Source organism: Bos indicus, chromosome 22 (genome assembly GCF_029378745.1).
Source record: "Bos indicus isolate NIAB-ARS_2022 breed Sahiwal x Tharparkar chromosome 22, NIAB-ARS_B.indTharparkar_mat_pri_1.0, whole genome shotgun sequence".
NCBI lineage: Eukaryota > Metazoa > Chordata > Mammalia > Artiodactyla > Bovidae > Bos > Bos indicus.
In genome coordinates this window covers 29,033,462-29,057,457 of record NC_091781.1, presented here as the reverse complement: position 1 = coordinate 29,057,457, position 23,996 = coordinate 29,033,462, and the positions used below count along the sequence as shown (strand labels likewise).

The 23,996-nt window shown below is 41.8% G+C and overlaps 1 long non-coding RNA gene across 1 annotated transcript; it reads right to left on the bottom strand.

The window, feature by feature from the left end:
• Positions 1-104: 104 nt before the first annotated feature.
• LOC139178597 (uncharacterized) lies at positions 105-23,996 on the bottom strand. Its single transcript, XR_011562980.1, has 3 exons — positions 23,240-23,996; positions 19,223-19,333; positions 105-13,018 (listed from the first exon to the last, which is right to left on the bottom strand). It is a non-coding gene; the product is annotated as an uncharacterized lncRNA (long non-coding RNA).

Here is a 23,996-nt window from a genome sequence, read left to right as displayed (position 1 = left end):
ACCTTGCTAATAGTTTCTTTTGATGTGCAGAAGCTTTTAAGGTTAATTAGGTCCCATTTGTTTATTTTTGCTTTTATTTCCAATATTCTGGGAGGTGGGTCATAGAGGATCCTGCTGTGATGTATGTCAGAGAGTGTTTTGCCTATGTTCTCCTCTAGGAGTTTTATAGTTTCTGGTCTTATATTTAGATCTTTAATCCATTTTGAGTTTATTTTTGTGTATGGTGTTAGAAAGTGTTCTAGTTTCATTCTTTTACAAGTGGTTGACCAGATTTCCCAGCACCACTTGTTAAAGAGATTGTCTTTAATCCATTGTATATTCTTGCCTCCTTTGTCAAAGATAAGGTGTCCATATGTGCGTGGATTTATCTCTGGGCTTTCTATTTTGTTCCATTGATCTATATTTCTGTCTTTGTGCCAGTACCATACTGTCTTGATAACTGTGGCTTTGTAGTAGAGCCTGAAGTCAGGTAGGTTGATTCCTCCAGTTCCATTTTTCTTTCTCAAGATCGCTTTGGCTATTCGAGGTTTTTTGTATTTCCATACAAATTGTGAAATTATTTGTTCTAGCTCTGTGAAGAATACTGTTGGTAGCTTGATAGGGATTGCATTGAATCTATATTAGTTAGCTTGGTGTATTCATTATTTATCACTACTTAACAATTACTCCAAACTTAGTAGTTTATGACAATAAACATATATTCTCTCACACAGTCTCTGTGAGTCAGGAATCAGAGGGGAGTTTAGCTCCCTGGTTCTGGCCAAAGTTCTTACATGAGGTTGCAGTCAAGATGCCAGCCAGGGCTGCAACCTGGAGCTTGACTGGAACTAGACAGAGCTCCCACAGTGGCTCCCTCATACAGCTGGAAAGTTGGTACCAGTTGTTGGTGGGAGTTCTCTGTTCCCCCCTAAGTGGACCTACCCTAGAGGCCTATTGAGGGTCCTCAAAACATGGTGGCTGGATTAAGAGAGGGAGGGAGGACCAGGAAAAACTGTCTTCTTTTTATGACCTGAGAAATCACATGGTACCACCTCTTCACATTCTATTCATTAGAAGTGAGTCACTACATTTAGAAGGGGAAGGGAATTACACTCTGATCTTTGAAAGGAGGAATGTCAAAATTTTGTGGACATAGTTTTAAATTGCTATACCTAGCATGTAACATGGCTGATTAATTATAGAACCAAGATCTGGATTTCTGTCCTGGATTTACTACCAATGGACCATGTGGCCCTGGGCAGGTCATTTCATATCTCTGAATCGTGGTTTCCTCATTTGACAAATGAGGATGTTGGATTTGACCTAGTTAGCCTTAAAACCCTACAAATGTTTATAACCAAAAACGCTTAAGGCCACACACATTAGTGCTCGTGTAGGAGCCTAATTGTCTTTGCCTTCCTTAAGCCTCTAATCTGCAAAATGACTCGGACATAAGGAACCAAGATGTTTTTCAATAGTGAACATAATTTGTCTCATATTGCAACCCCAAACTCATCAAGCAGGACTTAATTTAACTAGTCACCTCATTAAACAAATCTGATCACATATGAATCCAGGGGAACACATGTGTTTTAACCAGGGTCATTTGGGAACAATTGCCCCCACACTGTTCCTCAGTCAAGCTTCACATGGGGGAGATTTCAGGATGGGATGGAAGTTGAGAAGACACATGACAACTCAGTTGGTGAAATATTTGGAGGGAAGACTTAATATTATTAATCATGATAAAGGTAATGCCCTGAAATTGAGTACCTACTGTTTGCGGTAACTGTACCAAGTGTGTCTTTTATCTATTTCTCACCATAACAATCTCATGAAGAAGATAATATTAGCACCAGTTTATGGATGAGGAAATAGAGATTAAGAAGAATAGGATGAATTGTGCAAATTCAAATAGCTAAAATGGGGTGAAAATGGGATTAAACATGGGTCCACTGGATTTATATGCCTGCTTTTCATCACTATACTAAAATGCCTGTTTCTTTTAAGTGGCCATATAGCCTCTCAAAATTCAAATTGAAGATTTGGTCTGACTTTATTGTCATTGTCAGTTTTCTTTTTATCATAAACTTTGGTCTTCTACCTTTTTTTTTTTTTTTTTTTTACTGTGCTTCACAGCTTGTAGGATCTTAGTTCCCCAAACAGGGATTGAACCCAGGCCCCCATCAGGGAAAGCACTGATTCTCTCCACTGGACCACCAGGGAATTTTCATGGTCTTCTACATTTTAAAGAATGATTAAAATTTAAGATAATTTTAAATTTTATTAATTATAAACTTAATGATTTTAATTAAAATAAATTTATAATTTTAATTATAAATTTTAAAATAATTATCATTATAAAACACTCATGAGGTTCCCATAGTGTGATCCTTTATTCAAAAAAGATAAACAGACTCAGCCTCAAATGCAACTACATAAAACAAAAAGAGAAGTCCAAGATGGTGCCATGAATTGGGTAGGTGATGCCAAGGTAGTAAATGGCTCTGGAAGAGGAAGGGGAATTAATCAGAAAAGTCAAAGCCAGATGAGTAGCCAAGAGGCACATAGGGAAAGGATGATGTTGGCAAATATCTATGAAGTCCTGGATCAAAGCTGAGCTGGAGACTCAAGAGCTGGGTGAGTAGCTGGAACTGTTGTGGTATGCAAGTCAGTTGCCACAGGCAACCCAGGAATAGTCAGAGGATGAACAAATGCCTGGGGTTAGGGCACACAGAAATCAGGCAGATGATGGCTAGAGATCAGGAGGGCAACAAAATCAAGAACAGGACAAGGCAGCCAGCCAGCACAGGCAAGTAGACTTCAGACCCACGGACAGGAAAAAGTAAGTGGTAAGGATTATGAAGACACAGTTTAGGCAGGAGCGGAGAACTTGGTGAATGGACGAAGATACACTTCCATTTCCACTAACGGCAGGACCAACCTTTCTCAGGAAACAACTAAACTTGCTGGATAAACTGAGTATCTTACAGGCACTTACTAGTTAATTATATAATAAGACATTATTGAAGGAAAAACAGGAATCCAAACAGATAAGCAGAGCATGGAAATCACTTTTGAAGAAAGAGCATTAGTTGATTCTAGCCATCTGAACTTTTGTTTTGATGGTCTTTGTTGGTGGAGTAAGGGAGGGAGAAATCAAAATGGCAGTCTAATTGGAGATCCTCTCAATAACAGGGACCCTCAAATCCCTGTACCCTCAGGGAAGAGGTGAACCAGAAGTAATCTAGGCCTTGTGTACTGAATTTGTAGCCATGATTCAGTGCTTGGTGGTACAGGCACCTCAAACCTGAATCTGGTTTAAAGGTCCCCAGGTTCCTGGCAAATGTACATAGATGTTATCCTCTCTGGAGGAAGTTACAGTTATCCTAGACCTCAAATTATTCCTATGGATTATTTTTCAGGTACAATGAGTGGCATATAATAAAAAATAACCATGAATAAAAAGAAATAAGGCATCATGAATAAGAACAAGCAGAAACAACGCCAGCAGAAATAGTCCTGCTAAGACTTTAGATAATACAGATAATAAACTATGCTTAATATGTTTATGAAAAGAGAAGACAAGGTGGAGGATATCTACATGGATCAAGAAATTCTCAATTCACCCAGTAGATTTGAAAAAAGAATCAAATAGAAATTCTAATAATAAAAAATACAGAACATCATCAAAGAAAAAAACTATTTTAGACACAAGAGTATATTCCATCAAGGAAACTCCTTGGAAACAAGTCTAAGACACAATAATGGGATGATTTTTGGCTAGAGGAAAGAAAGTACCAAATTAAATGTGTTTTAAATGATAGACTATTTACTATCTTACATATCAAGAAATCCAACGAGTGGGCTGTCCCAGGGTTATTTCTGTAGTGAAGTATTGTCATCTAGGACTCTGCCTCTTGGCTTCTTTTGAGCCACAATCCTCAGTGTGTTGGCTTTTGTTTTAGACTTGTCCTCTTGATTGTTAAGATGGCTGGAGCAGCTCCAGCCATCATATCTTTATATTATCACATTCAAAGGCAGAAATAAAGGGAACCTTCTCTTGTGCATCTCTCTTTCATTAAAGAGAAAAATCTTTTTCCAGAAACAACTTCACCACACTTCTCTTCATGTCTACCTAGCCGTGCTTTAGCTTCAAAGCAAGCTGGGAGAGTGAGTTGCGTTGTCAGTCTCTAAAGTAGAAGGTGGAATCTACAGCCAGAAGAAGAGTAAGAGAATGACCACAAAGTCAGCAGCCCTGACTCCATGTAGGTAGAAGGGGACAATGGTGATAGAGGAAGAGAAGAAAGATTATAAAATTGAAGCAGTCTGCCTTCAGGAGCAATGAACTTCCTTTTCTATACTATTTTTTTTTTTCTTTTGGAACCATTGTCACATGTCATCTCCCTTTTTAACCCATTCTCCTAAGATCCTGAAGCCCTTTGTCTGTAATTAAAGAGGGTCTTAAAAGCAATTCATCAAATAGTTTACATTAGCTGTCTGTGTTACCATTCCCAGAAGAAGCACAAAGAAATCTGAAAGGAATGAACACAATGGTGATATTTCTGACACTGCTGACTTGTTGAGGGGTAGGGGGCAAAATAAGTAGAATGTGGGGACTTCCCTGGTGGTCGTGGTAAAGAATCTGGCTGCCAACGCAGGGGACATGGGTTTGATTCCTGGTTGGGGAAGATTCTACATGCTGCAAGAGCAACTGAGCCCATGTGTCACAAGTACTGAAGCCCGTGTGCCCTAGAGCCTGTGCTCTGCAACAAGAGAAGTCACTGCAATGAGAAGCCCATGACTGCGACAAAGAGTAGGCACCATCCACTGCAAATCAAGAAAGCCCACACACAGCAACAAAGACTGAGCGGAGCCAAAAATATATTAACTAAAAAAAGAAAAATGTGGCGGGCAGTGAAGTTGGGGACACACTATCCAGTGACCTGGGAATTATACATTCAATGAACCCACGAGTCACTTGACTAGCCTGATAGAATGAATGTACGTGCGCTTGGACTCTGAGAACTGGGTGCCAGGCCTGACTTAGAAGCTGGGGCTGGCTGGAGAAAGGGCACTGCCTCTCTTGACTCCATTTCATTCATCTAGAAAACAATAAAGGTTGGCTCCTGACTTTAAAGCCCCTCTTTTTCTCAAACAATAATAAAACCCAAATCAAAATAAAAAAGCAGTAATAGTTAAAAAGGCGAATTCAAAAGAAACTGAAACAATGTTGTTGGGACTTCTTCCCTCTCTGCTTTTCAGGTCTGCCTTTGTGTGTGTTTTGGCTTGATTTTCTTCCCATAGCAGGAAAAAGGAGGGAAGGCGAAGGGAATGGAGGCTGGACAGAAGGATTTGGAGGCATTGTTACTCAGACCTCCAGACTTTCATCATTTTAGTTCAGAAAAGGAAACAGAGAGGGTCTCTATTCTAGCATTTATGTAAAAATCCTAAGAAAGGATCTTGTCTATTTCATATGTCCATGCTTTATGCCTAAGCCTGGGCCTTGTTGAGGGCATGAGGGGTGGTGGTAATGACTAGGACTATGATTAGCATCTCCACTAGAACCACAAACAATAGGAGATGCTATTACCAGAAAATGGGATTTTTCTGGGCAGGCAAAAAGAAAAAGAAAAAAGGAAAATGTCTGCCTAGTATACTTTAAAATTAAAAGATGCTTGCTCCTTGGAAGAAAAGCTATGACCAACCTAGACAGCATATTAAAAAGCAGAGACATTACTTTGCCAACAAAGGTCCATCTAGTCAAGGCTATGGTTTTTCCTGTGGTCATATATAGATGTGAGAGTTAGACTATAAAGAAAGCTGAGCACTGAAGAATTGATGCTTTTGAACTGTGGTGTTGGAGAAGACTTGAGAGTTTCCCCTGGACTGCAAGGAGATCCAACCAATCCATCCTAAAGGAAATCAGTTCTGAATATTCATTGGAAGGACTGATGCTGATGCTGAAACTTCAATACTTAGGCCACCTGATGTGAAGAACTGACTCAATGGAAAAGATCCTAATGCTGGGCAAGATTGAAAGCAGGAGGAGAAGGGGATGACAGAGGATGAGATGGTTGGATGGCATCACCAACTTCATGGACATGAGTTTGAGCAAGCACCAGGAGTTGGTGTTGGACAGGGAAGCCTGCCATGCTGCAGTCCATAGGGTCTCAAAGAGTCAGACACGACTGAGCAAATGAAATGACCTGAACTGAACTGATAATGATAAAGAAATTGAAATCCAGAGAAGTTAAGCAAATTATCCAAGATACAGACAGCAGGTAACTATCACAGCCAGATTCAATACTAGGTACACCTACCTCTGAGGCCCAGGCTCCTTCCATTGTGTTTCAGTGCATCCTTGTAATCACAAAACTATTTGCTTTACTCTACGTGGCAATTCTTTGTCATCATTATCTTCTGAACTAGATCAAAGGATAAGTTTTATTCATTTGTAGGTCACCTTCTATTACTGGACAACTCTCTTCATTAACTATAACTGTTCCACAAGTCATGGGAGAGGATGTGCAGATAAGGGGCAGGATAGTCACTAAGCAGCTATGGCCAACAGCATCACTTCATAACAGGATTTTGAGGGGAGATAGAACAGAGAGGAAAATGGTGGGGGGTTGTCTCCAACAGAGTCATAATGTTCTTAGCTTCCCAGAAAGTGCCCCAGTAGTCCAGGAAATGGAGAAGTGTGATAATGAATGGTGGGTTTTTAACAAAGACTCCCCAGACCTGATAGATGATTAAAAGGGTTGGGAACACTTAAGTGTCATGAGTAGAAAATGTCTACTAATTGTGCTGAAGATACAGAACTTATTACCATCACAGGAGATGTAAGGAGCAGAGGGGGCATCTTGTCTGCTGCTGCTAACAGCAGCTCACTTAACAAGCATCCAAGTTCGCCTCATTATTTCTCAGTATCTATTCAACCCACAACATCTCCAGTCTTGAATACTGCTCCTTGCTTATGTTCAGTGTTCCTGGCTCCTCTGTCAACAAAATCAGTCTCAGAATTGGTCCTTTCTGCTAACAAGTGGCAAAAATCAAGCAGGGAGGAAAGAGTGGTATCAGAAAAGGACAGGTTCCTCTTTGGAAAGGAGAAAGAGAATCAGTTCAGTTTAGTCACTCTGTCATGTCCGACTCTTTGCAACACCATGGACTGCCCCATGCCAGGCCTCCCTGGCCATCACCAACTCCCAGAGTTTACTCAAACTCATGTCCATTGAGTCAGTGATGCCATCCAACGATCTCATCCTCTGTCATCCCCTTCTCCTCCTGCCCTCAATCTTTCCCAGCATCAGGGTCTTTTCAAATTAATCAGTTTTTCGCATCAGGTGGCCAAAGTATTGGAGTTCCAGCTTCAGCATCAGTCCTTCCAATGAATATTCAGGACTGATTTCCTTTAGGATGGATTGGTTGGATCTCCTTGCAGTCCAAGGGACTCTCAAGAGTCTTCCCCAACACCACAGTTCAAACACATCAATTCTTTGGCACTCAGCTTTCTTTATAGTCCTACTCTCACATCTATATATGACTACTGGAAAAACCATAGCTTTGACTAGACCTTTGTTGGTAAAGTAATGTCTCTGCTTTTTAATAAGCTGTCTAGGTTGGTCATAGCTTTTCTTCCAAGGAGCAAGCGTCTTTTAATTTCATGGCTGCAGTCACTATCTGCAGTGATTTTGGAGCCCCCCAAAATAAAGTCTGTCACTGTTTTTACTGTTTCCACATCTATTTGCCATGAAGTGATGGGACCAGATGCCATGATGTTAGTTTTCTGAACGCTGAGTTTCAAGCCAACTTTTTCACTCTCCTCTTCCACTTTCATCAAGAGGCTCTTTAGTTCTTTGGTTTCTTCCATAAAGGTGGTGTCATCTGCATATCTGAGGTTACTGATATTTCTTTTGGCAATCTTGATTCCAGCTTGTGCTTCATCCAGTCTGGCATTTCTCATGATGTATTCTGCATATAAGTTAAACAAGCAGAGAGACAATATACAGCCTTGACATACTCCTTTCCTGATTTGGAACCAGTCTGTTGTTTCATGTCCAGTTTTAACTGTTGCTTCTTGACCTGCATACAGATTTCTAAGAAGGCAGGTCAGGTTGTCTGGTATTCCCATCTCATTAAGAATTTTCCATAGTTTGTTGTGATCCACACAGTCAAAGGCTTTGGCATAGTCAATAAAGCAGAAGTAGATGTTTTTCTGGAAGTCTCTTGCTTTTTTAATGATCCAACGGATGTTGGCAATTTGATCTCTGGTTCCTCTGCCTTTTCTAAATCCAGCTTGAACATCTGGAAGTTAACGGTTCACATATTGTTGAAGCCTGGCTTGGAGAATTTTGAGCATTACTTTGCTGGCCTGTGAGATGAGTGCAATTGTGTGGTAGTTTGAGCATTCTTTGGCATTGCCTTTCTTTGGGATTGGAATGAAATTGACCTTTTCCAGTCCTGTGGCCACTGCTGAGTTTTCCAAGTTTGCTGGCATATTGAGTGTAGCACTTTCAAAGCATCATCTTTTAGGATTTGAAATAGCTCAACTGGAATTCCATCACCTCCACTAGCTTTGTTCGTAGTCATGCTTCCTAAGGCCCACTTGACTTCACACTCCAGGAAGTCTGGCTCTAGGTGAAAGATCACACCATCATGATTATCTGGGCCGTGAAGATCTTTTTTGTATAGTTCTTCTGTGTATTCTTGCCACCTCTTCTTAATATCTTCTGCTTCTGTTAGGTTCATACCGTTTCTGTTATTGTAAGTTTATGTAATGCAAACTCTTTGCATGAGAAGTTTTAGCCCATAATATCCTTTAGTGTGTCCATAATTAGTTGGGAAAAAAGGGGGATTAACCAGGTTGCTTCTGCAGCTCTGAATGGACATGGGAAATCTTACCATATGTGAAGCGGGAATGAGAAGATAAGGTTTCAAGTAGCTTCAGAATTGTTGGTGTAAGCATGTGGATGTGCATGCATTGGTGAGTCCTCAGGTATTCCAAATTGTAGGTATGTGTATGCATGGATGTACACACAGGGACATGCATGCATGGGTGTGAGAACAGGTGTGTGCATGTGTGGGAGTGTACATACACACTATGGTAATGTAATAGACTAGAGGGTGGACCACACTTGATTTTTTCAGTAGTAATCAGAGCTACTAATTATTTAGTGCTGATCTAGGCCAGATATTCTGCAGGCAGTGTTTTATTACCTTACTGAATCTTATCTTAGTTTGGGTTCCCCCAAAGTAGAGACCCAGAAAAGTATGTGGATGCCAGAAGTATTTTTGGGAGGTGATCTCAGGAAACAACAAGTAGGGAGTGGGAAGGATGAGACAGGTGAAGTAAGACACGTCAGTGTAAGGTGAGTTGTTGAAGTCACTCCACCTTGTGGGCAGTGGAGCCCTACCGGGAGGATGTGGGTGTCTCCCAGTAACTGTCCACCCCAAGACTAAGGCTTCTGGGGTATGTATCACCCTGTTCCTGCTGCCCTTGGTTTGAGGTTCCTCCCCAGGACAGATGGCTCAAAGCATCACAGAAGGCCCTGTGTGTTGTGCCCCAAGGAGTACCTGTACCTGCCCACATGGTGTCCCACCTGAGACAGGCTGGGGCGCCAGGATTATCTGGTGAAGGTCCTCATCAAAGGATGAGGAGGAATCAACTGTTAGTGTCATTTTATACATAGGGACTGGATTGGCCCAGAACCTCCCAGTTGGAAAGCAGCAAAGCCAGAGTAGGAAGGCAGGTCAGGGCTGTGAGCCCTGGACCATTGATATTTCAGAACACCCAGGACAGATCTCAAAGACGACCATTTCCTGAGGGTCAATGACATGTCAGACAATGTGACTTCATTGCCCTTGATGACTCCTACACACCTTGACCAGATCTGAGGGGACCCCAGTGCAGGACTGTTGACTTGGCTCCTCAAGACCTCTTAACTTGGGGCTTCCAGAGCCATCCAGCGGCATCCTTCTTTCTTGGTGTCATCAAAGTCAAGTTCAAAATTCCAGAGCTCCCAGAGCCAGTCAGGACAAGCCCAGATGCCAGGACTGCCAGGAGCTTTTCATTTCATTTAGTCCCTTTGGGATCCTGTCCACATCCCAGCCCTGTGGGCATCCGGCCTCTGCTCACACACTTCCCTCAATGAGGAGCTCACTACCTCTTAATCTATTTCTGACAACTCCCAGTGTATTTCCTATAGGATTTTCTGTGACAAACTAATCCCCAAAGCTACCCTGGGGGCCAGAAATTGTTGGTGGATAAATAAGTTGGAAAAAACTGCTTGTGATAATATTTGCTTAGAGATTTAAACCACAATAGTATATTCTGGGCTCTAAGAAATATGGCCACTGAGAAACTTCTTTAACTTTGCTTAACTGAGATTCATTTGACTACAGAACTAGAATCTCCTACCAACATCCCCAGAACCTTGTGTATCTAGGAAGTGCTGAGTCACCAAGTTTTTTTCCTGAGGTTGGACTCTCTCTTCCTGTAGGTTCTATTGGCTTCATTGGAAAGATCTGAGCTACAAAGGCCAAGATTGGCCCCTCCACAAATTGGAATAATCAGATCTAACCGTTACTGAGCATGTAGGTGGAGCCAGGTACTGTGCTGAGTACATTTCCCAGGTTACCCCACACCCCTGGTTTAACAGATGAAGAAGCAGAGAATCAAAAAGGTTGATGTCACACAGCACAAGCTGGAAAGCAAACCCAGCATTAACGATATTTAAAAAAATACTTCAAAGGGTATTTGGCATGTGGCAAGTGCAAGTGTCATGTGATAAGTGTTATCTGTGTTGTGTTGTGTTGTGTTGTTATCGTCATCATTATTTGACTGAAGTAAGTAAGTGCTCATAACCACTCTGTGTCCTTTGCTGGCATCTTCAATCTTCTGGATTAAACAGCATTAATATTTTTCCATGTTACATGACGTCTCTTGCCTGTCCACTTCTCTACACTGTACAAACCAGGAAGAAAGACTGAGTGCTGAAGACATCTTTTCTTGTTGAAAGCTTTCTTCCGTTTGCTGTTTCCACAGATTTTCATCCTCTAAATCCTCAGAAATGCAACGGTAATGAATCCTTCAAAAAGGTCACTGAAGGACAGAGAGCAAGAGGCGCCTGGGGAGAAGATGTGGGGAGGATGAGCCTAACCAAGACCAGAGAGCAGCTTGCTACAGCCCACAGGCCAAATCTGGCCAGTCCTTGTTTCTCGTAAACAAGGTTTTATAGGAGCACAGCTATGCTCATTCATATATGTATTACCTGCAGCTACTTTTTTGATTGTAACGGCAGAGTTGAGCAGTTGCAAGAGACCTAAAGTATTTACTGCGTGGACCATTAGAGAAAAAGTTTGCCAACTGCTGCTCTAGATTGTGGAAAGGAGAAAGGTAGGCTGAAAAAGTTTTTGATGAGTGAATTTTGAAAAATTCACTGTTTTCTGGATACTCTTGGAAAAGCTAGCTGACAGCTGCTGGGGCCCAGACCAGGATGCCTTCTAAGAACTTGCAAAGAATATGCTGCTGTCTGCTGAAGTTAAGCTTTTAATCTATTCATGGTGGTTCAGAGCTAGGATATGCAAAGTCAACTGTATCACCTATCTCAAGACCAGATCAATGTGGCTCTCACTAAATCAAGGTAATGGCCTATCTAAAGAGAGACAAGGGCTTCCTTGGTGGTCCAGGGGTTAAGACTGCAAGCTTCCACTGCAGGCAGCATGGGTTCAATCCCTGGTCAGGGAACTAAGATTCCACATGCCACATGGTATGGCCAAAAAAGCCTTGCTGCAACTCCATGATCTCAAAGCAGCCTTCTGGGTATGACTTGGCTGATTCTCATGTAGTTCTGTCTACAGAGAGGGAGATTCTGCACCCCAGGTCACTGGTTGGGTTTCAAGGTGACTGAGATTCCCCGAAACTGTGTGCAAGATGCTGTGGGTGTGTGAGAATGCACATTGCACCGAGGACAGGGATCTTTGTGGTCATCAGAGCCTCAGAGGGCTCCATGAAACAAAAAGGGGCTGTTTATCTCTGCAAATATTGAAGTTAAGGTTTCCGCCCACCCCCTAGACTTGAGGACAGGAACTCTGCAGGTTTCATACCATTGTTTCTCTGGCTCTTACCCTCATGCCTGGCTCCTAGAACATGCTCATGAGGTATTTGTCAGAGCAGAAATAGAAGGAAGGGAAGAGGAGAGGCTAGGAAAATGGAGAAGAGGAGGTAGGAGGGAGGTTGGGTGGGACAAGCAAATATGAGTGTTCTGGTCCCTGTGATATTCAGAATTTCCTTGAAAACTCGTAAACTGACCTTCTGGTTTTATACAAGAGTCATGAGGGTGGTTAGCAGGTTTTCCCTGGGGCATAGAACTGCTCCTGGTGTGCTGCCTGCAAAGCTCATGGCCAGAGCCTGGGTGAATTCCCAAGTCACCCATGGGACTCCTTGGAGACAGACTCCTGGCCTTTTTCCCAAGTAGAAGAGGGTTTAAGTTTTGCTGTAACTGTGTTTCTACTGCAACAACGGCACTTGCTCTCTTTCCACAGTGCTGAGGACATTCAAATCCAATGTTTCAGCGTCTAGGCCAGTGTTGGCACCCAGTAGGAGTTCAGCAAGTATTTATGGAATAAATGGATGTTGTGCTATCTTGAGGAACCAATAAAATATAGATTGTACAATTATTTGTGCTACTAAATCTATGAACATGATTGAATAACTCACAAAGTAGTTGCTATAGGCTGCAGCTAGAGACTTTCTAAAGTATAAAGGCTAACAAGAATTGAAAAGAACCATCATAGCTAGTTTTGAAGCATAGGATCCATTGACACACACAAGAGCCCAGTCTGACCCCAATCTGCCATCTTGAGAGAAAAGTGACCCAGTCTTACTTAGGATAAGTGGCAGAAGTTTACAGCTTGGTAGGCAGCAACCTTGTGAATAAGTGATCTTCAAAGTGGGTTCTTCAGCCCCAGCCCCTTGGTTAAGAATGCGACTTCAATCTCGTGAGAGACCTTGGACCAGAACAGCAAACTAAGCTACCTACAGAAAATGTGAGAAATAATAAGATGTTTAATTCTTGCTTAAGCTACTAAATTGTGGGTAGTTTTTTATGCAGTGATAAATAATATAAAACAGTTATTGAATTTCAAGTTTCTCAGGTGTCAACAAGAGACTCTACCCTAGTTAGTTTAAACAGAGGATGAAGTATTAAAGGAACTGGGTCATTCACTGAATTACCGAGCTAAAGTGGTCTTGACAAAAACAAGACCCCTCTAGTAGGGATCCCTCTGCTGCTTGCTATTGCTGCCGCTTTGCCTCTGTAGCTAGATGCCTCCACCACCACCCCTCTTGAAGAATGGATTCCACATGGTACTTACTTCCAAACCAAAGCCTTGAGTAAGGATTAGGTCATATGCCCATGCCCTGTTTTGATGGTTAATTTTACATGTCAACTTGGCTGGGCCACAGTGCCCAGATATTCGGTCAACCATTATTTGGGGTGTTTCTGTGACTATGTTTTTGGATAAGAATAAATTCAGCTAAGTGAAGTTTGATTAAAGCCCAACTGTCTTCCAAAGCGTGGGTAGGCCTCATCCAATCAGCTGAAGACCTCAACAGAACAAACACTGACACCCCCCAAGCATGAAGGATTTCTGCCGGCAGGTTGTCTTCAGATTTGAACCACAGATTACCTCCTCCCTGGGGCTTCATAAGTACAGGAATCAATTCCTAAAGATAAATCTCTCCTCCTCTCTCTCCCTCTCATTTTCTCTCTCTTCTCACCCCATCCTATTAATCCTGTTTCTCCAGAGAGCTCTAACACACCTACAAGGTACATCAGCCTTCTAAGTTACAAGCCTAAGGGAGGCTTGTAAAATGAGTTTCTAGTTTAGACATATTCAGACTCGGGAAATTTCATAGGCATTCTAGTTGCTGGGTGGCCAAGAAGCCTAACCAATATCCATCACACTTATAATTTAAAGAACCAAACATCACAGCAATCTTTTATATCAAGTTAAACTTATCCTTCAATAACCATGTCTCTTACCAATCCACAGAGAAAATCCTAGATGACAGTTTGGTGGATATCCCTCAAGCTATTTTTTCCAAGTTGTAGACTTTAAATATGTGTTTGGGGCATGCACCTGGTGAGATCCCAGGGAGTTCTACTTATGTTTAAGCCTTTGGTCTACAGACAGTAATGTCTTTCTTCTGTATATACCCGCTTTCTTTAATTATGTACATTTGTAAATAATGACATTTCCCACGAGAGATTTTCTAATTTTATCTCTTGATCCAAATTAAAGTCTGACCATAATTCCTTCTCTAGGGAATGATATTGTATGTCTGTAAGTAAAGTTATAAGCACCACAGTCTCTTGGGAGGAAGGTGGTAGTTCTCTCTTAGCTGGAAAAATCCCAGGAAATCTCATTAATTCAGATTCCTTAAAGTTGGAGTTTGTGATTATTCAACCTTCCCTAGGTTGGAGTTTGTCTTTTCATTTTCTCTGGTCACAGGGATGAAATAAAAAAATTGCAAGAGAAATATTTTAGTAGCTATAGTTTTGGAAGGCTTTAGCACATAATTTCTTTGGGTCCAAGTGTAATCTGCTACCTAGAAGTAATTTTGCTCCCCTAAGTCAGAAGAAGTGATGGAGACTGATTCTAGTATAGAATCTTTGTTTTCTGACAAGACTGCCATAAAATTTTGTTACGTACTTTAAACAACAGCAAAGCTGGAATCTGCATGGGACCTTGAATTGAAAGAAACAGCATTAACCTAGGAATATGATATTAAAAACCAGAGACATCACTTTGCTGACAAAGGTCTGTATAGTCAAAGCTATGGTTTTTCCAGTAGTCATGTATGGATGTGAGAGTTGGACCATAAAGAAGGCTGAGTGCCGAAGAATTACTGCTTTTCAACTGTGGTGCTGGAGAAGACTCTTGAGAGTGTCTCGGATCACAAGGAGATCAAACCAACCAATTCTAAGGAAATCAATCCTGAATATTCATTGGAAGGACTAATGCTGAAGCTCCAATACTTTGGTCATCTGATGCAAAGAGCTGACTCGTTGGAAAAGACCCTGACACTGGGCAAGATTTAGGGCAGGAAGAGATGGGGGTGACAGAAGATGAGATTCTTGGATGGCATCATCGACTCAATGGTTATGTCTTTGAGCAAACTCTCGAAGTTAGTGAAGGACAGGGAAGCCTGGCATGATGCAGTCCATGGCATCACAAAGAGTTGGACAGGGCTGAGTGACTGAACAACAACAACGATTCAGGAATGATTCATGATCTAACAGAACTATCCAAGAGAAAGGCAATCCCAAAATGATTGCCACAGTTGTCTTCTAAAAAGGCATCTACTAGACTGCAAGCAAATTCCAGGTGTGATAACAGTATTATTGAGTGCTTAGAATATTTTAAAATAAAAATAAATACCTGTAATAATACTAGCCAAGTTTCAGAACTTCAAGAGAAATATACTTCCATTAGCATGAAGGAGAAGAACTTAGGAATTATGAGTTTTCAATGAAAAGGGCTTCTGTCTTATAACCAACTGAGCTCTTGCTCAGTGTATAGTTTCCAGGTAAAGAAACTGGTCTCACCAGTTCTTGGGACAACTGGGCAGGTTCTGGGACAACAGAGTGCCCAGGAAACACATTCTGGCTTCATGTGGCCTTGATTTTTCAGTGACCGTAGAGGTATTATATCTACTACTTCCATAGGGAGCTTCCACAAGACTCTTATCCTTATGATCAGAGGGCAGACAGAAAGAAAACCACAATCACAGAAAACTAACCAGACTGATCACATTGATCACAACCTTGTCTAACTCAATGAAACTATGAGCCATTATATCTACTACTGTGGGCAAGAATGCCTTAGAAGAAAGGGAGTAGCCCTCATAGTCAACAAGAGTCCAAAATGCAGTGAAGTGAAGTGAAGTCATTCAGTCATGTTCGACTCTTGGCGACCCCATGGACTGTAGCCTATCAGGCTCCTCCGTCCACGGGATTTTCCAGGCAAGAGTGCTAGAGTGGATTGCCATTTCCTTCTCCAGGGGATCTTCCAGACCCAGGAATCAAACCCGGGTCTCCCGCATTGCAGGCAGACGCTTTATCATCTGAGCCACCAGGGAAGCCAAAATGCAGTACTTGGGTGCAATCTCAAAAATGACAGAATAATCTCTGTTCGTTTCCAAGACAAACCATTCAATATCACAGTAATCCAAGACTATGCCTCAACCACTAATGCTGAAGAATCTAAAGTTGAATGGTTCTATGATGACCTACAAGACCGTCTAGAACTAACACCAAAAAGAGAGATGTCCTTTTCATCATAGGGGACTGGAATGCAAAAGTAGGAAGTTAAGAGATACCTGGAGTAACAGGCAAGTTTGGCCTTGGAGTACAAATGAAGTAGGGCAAAGGCTAACAGAGTTTTGCTAAAAGAGTGCACTGGTCATAACAAACACCCTTTTCCAACAACACAAGAAACAACTCTACACATGGACACCACCAGGTGGTCAATACTGAAATCAGATTGAATTATATTCATTGCAGCTGAAGATGGAGAAGCTCTAAACAGTCAGCAAAAAACAAGACTAGGAGCTGACTGTGGCTCAGATCGTGAACTCCTTATTGCCACATTAAGACTTAAATTGAAGAAAGTAGAGAAAACCACTAGACCATTCAGGTATGACCTAAATAAAATCCCTTATGATTATAAATGGAACTGACAAATAGATTCAAGGGAGTAGATCTGATAGAGTGCCTGAAGAACTATGGACAGAGGTATATAACATGGTACAGGAGGCGGTGATCAAAACCATCCCCAAGAAAAAGAAATGCAAAAAGCAAAATGGTTGTCTGAGGAGGCCTTACAAATAGCTGAGAAAAGAAGAGAAGTGAAAGGCAAAGGAGAAAAGGAAAGATAAATCCATCTGAATGCAGAGTTCCAAAGAATAGCAAGGAGAGATAAGATAGCCTTCCTAAGTGATCAACGCAAAGAAATAGAAGAAAACAATAGAATGGGAAAGACTAGAGATCTCTTCAAGAAAATTAGAGATACCAAGGAAACATTTCATACAAAGATGGGCTCGGTAAAGGACAGAAATAGTATGGCGCTAACAGAAGCAGAAGATATTAAGAAGAGGTGGCAAGAATACACAGAAGAACTGTACAAAAAAGATCTTCATGGCCCAGATAACCATAATGGTGTGATCACTCACCTAGAGCCAGACATCCTGGAATGTGAAGTCAAGTGGGCCTTAGGAAGCATCACTATGAACAAAGCTAGTGGAGGTGATGGAATTCCAGTTGAGCTATTTCAAATGCTAAAAGATGATGCTGTGAAAGTGCTGCACTCAATATGCCAGCAAACTTGGAAAACTCAGCAGTGGCCACAGGACTGGAAACGGTCAGTTTTCATTCCAATCCCAAAGAAAGACAATGCCAAAGAATGCTTAAACTCCCGCACAATTGCACTCATCTCACATGCTAGCAAAGTAATGCTGAAAATTCTCCAAGCTAGGCTTCAACAGTACGTGAACTGAGAACTTCCAGATGTTCAAGCTGGGTTTAGAAAAGGTAGAGGAACCAGAGATCAAATTGCCAATATCCACTGGATCATAGAAAAAGCAAGAGAATTCCAGAAAAACATCTACTTCTGCCTTATTGACTATGCCAAAGCCTTTGATTGTGTGGACCACAACCAACTGTGGAAATCTTAAAGAGATGGGAACACCAGACCACCTTACCTTCCTGCTGAGAAATCTGTATGCAGGTCAAGAAGGAACAGTTAGAACCGGACATGGAACAATGGACTGGTTCCAAATTGGGAAAGGAGTACAACAAAGCTGCATATTGTCACCCTGCTTATTTAACTTTTATGCAGAGTACATATGTGAAATGCCAGGCTGGATGAAGCCCAAGTTGGAATCAAGATTGCTGGCAGAAATATCAATAACCTCAGATATGCAGATGACACCACCCTTATGGCAGAAATCAAAGAGGAACTAAAGAGCCTCTTGATGAAAGTGAAAGAGGAGAGTGAAAAAGCTGGCTTAAAATCCAGCATTCAAATACTAAGATCATGGCATCTGGTCCCATCACTTCATGGCAAATAGATGGGGAAACAATGGAAACAGTGACAGACTTCATTTTCTTGGGCTCCAAAATCACTGCAGATGGTGACAGCAGCCATGAAATTAAAAGATACTTGCTCCTTGGAAGAAAAGCTATGACCAACCTAGACAGCGTATTAAAAAGCAGAGACATTACTTGCCAACAAAGGTCTGTCTAGTCAAGGCTATGGTTTTTCCAGTAGTCAAGTACGGGTGTGAGAGTTGGAACATAAAGAAAGCTGAGTGCCAAAGAATTGACGCTTTTGAACTGTGGTGTTGGAGAAGACTCTTGAGAAGACTCCTTGGACTGCAAGGAGATCAAACCAGTCAATCATAAAGGAAATCAGCCCGAATATTCAGTGGAAGGACTGATACTGAAGCTGAAGCTCCAATACTTTGGCCACCTGATGTGAAGAAGTGACTCAATGGAAAAGACCGTGACGCTGGGGAGGAGCAGGGGACAACAGAGGATGAGATGCTTGGATGGCATCACCGACTTGATGGACATGAGTTTGAGCAAGCTCCAGGAGTTGGTGATGGACAGGGAAGCCTGGCGTGCTGCAGTCCATGGGGTCACAAAGAGTCAAACAGGACCGAGTGACTGAACTGAACTGAACTGAATACAGGTGTTACCATCTTCCAGCTGCCCTCACATGAGACAGGTTGGGAAGCTCTGCAGGAAAAGGAAGTAGGGGTGGGGATGAGACTGGAGATTCTTCTTTGTACCATTTTCTTGGCAGCTGCTTAAGTAAAGGCCCTTGATGCCTTAGTATGTGTGCTCTGGACATGTGGATGAGGACTCAGCCCATGACTATTCCACAGACCTCTGTGTCCACACCTTTCCAGATGTATAGTTTTTTCAAACTGAAAAGGTCACATATGCTTATCTTTAAATGCAAACATTCCAGGAAAAGCTGATCATAATAAAGTGAAACACCTTCTCATCCCAGAGTATTAATTGTGAAGAGTTGGGTATGTATCTTTCTGATCCTATTCTCCATGCATGGACAAACACTAAATTTTATCTGTTCTATATCCATCAGTCTATCCAGCTACCTAGCTATCATCTATCTATTTGGTCATTCTGCTTATATATCTAAATTTACTTACATTTTCCCATAGTGAAGGAGGCTCGTATGCCAGGCAATAATGGGACTAAACTCAGCTGTATGAGATAGGATTCTTTCTGGTGTCAGTTACACAGAATATGATGAAACCATCCTAAGAAGCAAAAAAAAAAAAAAAAAAGAAGAGAAAGAAATTTGTAGGTTTGCTTTGTGCAGAAATTTGGGGGCAGGTTTAATTTCCATTCCATTTGATTCAGGAACCCAAATACATCACCAGGACCCTATTTCTCTCTCCCTCCTCCTTTCATCTCCTACATTGACTTCAGACTCCAGGGATGGGCAAGAAAGTACCAGCAGTGTGGGATCCCCTGCTTTTCCAAGTTCAAACCAGGGGGAAGAGTAAAGAGACCTAAAAGAAGTCCTGCTGCCTCTCTTTGGCTCTCACCACCCTTGCCCCTTGTGTTACTCTTACATCTCATTACCTTGTTTTATTTTCTTCTTAAGCACTTATTATCAACTGAAATTATTTTCAGTATTTGTAACTTGTTTTCTACCTGTCTGCCTACACTGGAAAATAAGCACCACCAGAGCAGCATCACTGCAGTGAGTCACTGCAGCCAGGGAAATACCATGCACTGACAGGCCAGGCTCAAGGCGCATGGCCCCTCCCCAACACCTGGAATGAGAATTGGGGAAAAGAGGGTACCCCAGAGGAAAATCAGAGTATCATTTGCAAAAGGAAGCTGACTGGAATGATCTGTTGAGCAGCAAAACCCACTGAGATCCATTCCATCAGCTAAGCTTAAATGTGATTTCCCCAATGTAAAGACCAAATACTGTGGTGCTATATTTAAATATGGGGTTTGCCACTTGTTAGCTGAATGACTTTTTACAAGTTACTTTGCTTCTCTCAGCCTTGGCTTCCCTCATGAGTAAAATAAGAAATAGACCTAACACTTCATACAACGATTAGAAGTAATATAACTAAAGTTGTCAACAGACAGTGTGCTTGTGTGCTCAGTCACTTCAGTTGTATCCAACTCTTAGCCCTGTCTGACTCTTTGTGACCCGATGGGCTGTGTAGCCCACCAGGTTCCTCTGTTCATGGGATTCTCTAGGCAAGAATACTGGAATGGGTTGCCATGCCCTCCTCCAGGAGATCTTTCTGACCTAGGGATTGAACCCGAGTCTCTTGCATCTCCTGCATTGGGAGGCAGGTTTTTACCACTAGCGCCATCTGGGAAGCCCCAATAGACAGAAGATTCCGTTAATAGTAGCTTTTACTATTTTTGTAGCCCTGATTACTCATTCCTAGTGATCTTCTCCTTTTGATATTTTAAACAAACTCCAGTGCAAACACATTTCAAAAACCCTGAATGTGAGGGCATTAAGAGTTAGTTAAACTGTGCCTCCACTTGTCTTTTTTTTTTTTTAAAAGCAAAGTTATCAAGAAATTTAACCCTAGCATAGTGTCACCCTGACACAGGAGGCTGCTGGCAAACAATGATTTAAAGAAGATCGGTGGCCTGGGTGATTTCTATAAATATTTAACAACTGGTCCAGCTGGATATTACCCAATCAGAATAATCAACTACATCAGTTAAAAAGGATGCTGGCCTTAAATAACATGTCCAGCTATCTTAGGATGCTTTAGTGGGAGGCAGGTCCAACTAGAAGTCACCTTTCTGCGAATCCCTCATCAGTGTCCATCACACAGCTTCACATCAGGAGTGGTCATGGCTGTGCTTCATCCCCATGTGGGAAGATCTGATCCACTCCAATTTGCAACTGGCAAACAACTTGGCATTTGTGATGCCATGGATGATAGCTGTCCAGCCCATCCCCCAGATTTTCCCACAGTAAACCAGACACTTGGGCTTTCCAAGTGCCTGTCCAGCTAAACTGACCAGCCAGGCGTTCACAGAGAAGGGTGCACAGTCTTAGTGGCATGGAGGAGCTAAGGGCTGCCCACTAGCTGGGGCCAAGACTCAGTCCTTAAATGGTATGTGCAGTAGCCACAATCCTGGCAGGTTATTGGAAACTGAGTAATTTTTATGGAAATCAGCATTGTAAAGGCAGCATGCAGACTGAAAAGTCAGATCACTGGTAACACTACTAATGACAGCTCCAACTTTTCCTTTAGACTCTTTTCTTGGCATTCTTATAAAAATCACTGAACTGGAAGTATCAAGTTTCTCATCTCCCAAGTGGATCTATTCCCGAACCTTCAAACACAGAAAGCAAACTCTCAGTGGCAGTCCATCACCCCTTCATCAGTAACCACCTTTAAATATTATGAGTCACGCAGCCAAAAGACTTTGCAGTTTCTTGAGCTTTTTCCTGCTTTCTTGAAATACATTTTAACTTCTTTGCTTAAGATATACCCTTCAGTTCAGTTCAGTCACTCAGTCGTGTCCGACTCTTTGTGACCCCATGAATTGCAGCACACCAGGCCTCCCTGTCCATCACCAACTCCTGGAGTTCACCCAAACCCATGTCCATCGAGTCGGTGATGCCATCCAGCCATCTCATCCTCTGTCATCCCCTTCTCCTCCTGCCCCCAATCCCTCCCAACATCAGAGTCTTTTCCAATGAGTCAACTCTTCACATGAGGTGACCAAAGTATTGGAGTTTCAGCTTTAGCATCAGTCCTTCCAAAGAAATCCCAGGGCTGATCTCCTTTAGAATGGATTGGTTGGATCTCCTTGCAGTCCAAGGGACTCTCAAGAGTCTTCTCCAACACCACAGTTCAAAAGCATCAATTCTTCAGCGCTCAGCTTTCTTCACAGTCCAACTCTCACATCCATACATGACCACAGGAAAAACCATAGCCTTGACTAGACGGACCTTTGTTGGCAAAGTAACGTCTCTGCTTTTGAATATGCTATCTAGGTTGGTCATAACTTTCCTTCCAAGGAGTAAGCGTCTTTTAATTTCATGGCTGCAGTCACCATCTGCAGTGATTTTGGAGCCCCCCAAAATAAAGTCTGACACTGTTTCCACTGTTTCCCCATCTATTTCCCATGAAGTGATGGGACCGGATGTGAAGTGATGGGACCGGATGCTGTGATCTTTGTTTTCTGAATGTTGAGCTTTAAGCCAACTTTTTCACTCTCCACTTTCACTTTCATCAAGAGGCTTTTGAGTTCCTCTTCACTTTCTGCCATAAGGGTGGTGTCATCTGCATATCTGAGGTTATTGATACTTCTCCCAGCAATCCTGATTCCAGCTTGTGCTTCTTCCAGCCCAGCATTTCTCATGATGTACTCTTATTATGATCAAACTATTATGAGCAAATTTCATCCACTTGAAATTTGTCAGTGTTTAAAAATTATGGTCACATACCTAGCACAAAATTTTGCCCTTTAAAGGCTATTAAAGTGTACAGTTTGGTGGCACTTAGCACATTCACATTGTTGTGCATCCCTCATCATCCATATCTAGAACATTTTTCATCTTCTCAAACTGAAACTTTATACCCATTAAACAATAACTCCTCATCGTTCATTCTCCTCCATCCCCTGGCAATGACCATTCTACTTTCTATCTCTATAAATTGGACTATTCTAGGTACTTCTTCTTGCCTGGAGAATCCCAGGGATGGGGGAGCCTGGTGGGCTGCTGTCTATGGGGTCGAAAGAGTCGGACACGAATGAAGCGACTTAGCAGTAGTAGCAGTAGCAGGTACTTCATATATATAGAATCATACACTTTTTGCCTTTTGTGACTGACTGATTTCACTTAATGCAATGTCCTCAATGCTCACCCATGGTGCAGCACATGTCAGAACTTCCTTTCTTTTTAAAGCTAAATAATACCACATTGTATGTATTGATATATGCCACATTTTGCTTATCCATCCTTCTGCTGATGAACATTGGTGCTGCTTCTACCTTTCAATTATTGTAAATAATGCTGGTATAATCATGGGTTAACTCAGTGTTCATGGTTGTTATTTTTTCCCCCAGAAACTTGTTAACTAGATTCCCACCTTGAATATCAGTTCTTGTATCTATATTAAATGGTTATTACAATACCCGCCTACTAGGATTTATTATACCTGAGTTTAGACACGCTGTGTCAGATTTATTGTACAATTTAAACCCAATAAGATCCCAGGTGGCCTCTTTCAAATCCTTTCACACTCTTCTGTTACAGCCACTGTCTGCTTGCAGTTCTTGTCTAATCAGCCCCAGAAAGACAATCCTCACTTTTACCTGAAATTAGAGCAGGTTTCATTTTGTCAACAGTTGGTTGGTAAGAGATAAGAAAGAAGATTTCAGAAATGGCTACCTAGTGGACAATATGCATTTTCTTTTTTATACTCTTTGGTATAGCCTACATCATCTAAAACGGTCTTGTATTACTTTGCCAATTAAAAAAGAAAATAATATTGTTTTTCTTTTCACTTGTGTTAAAAACAAAATTGTGCATGAGGAAATCTGTTTTTAAAATAGAGGTCAGCAAATTTTTCTGGCATGCTGTAGTCCATGGGGTTGCAAAGAGTCAGACATAACTGAGTGACTGAACAACAACAGAACTTTTCTGTAAAGGGCCACATAGTAAATATATTAGGTTTTGTGGTGCACAGGCTCTGCTACCACTACTCAACTCTCTCTGTCTTTAGAGTGTGAAAGCTGCCATGAGCCAGGTAGAAACACATGCGTGTGACTCTGTTTCAGTAAAACTTTATTGACACTAAAATTTGAATTTCTCCAACTTGAACATCCAACCAGTCCATTCTGAAGGAGATCAGCCCTGGGATTTCTTTGGAAAGAATGATGCTAAAACTGAAGCTCCAGTACTTTGGCCACCTC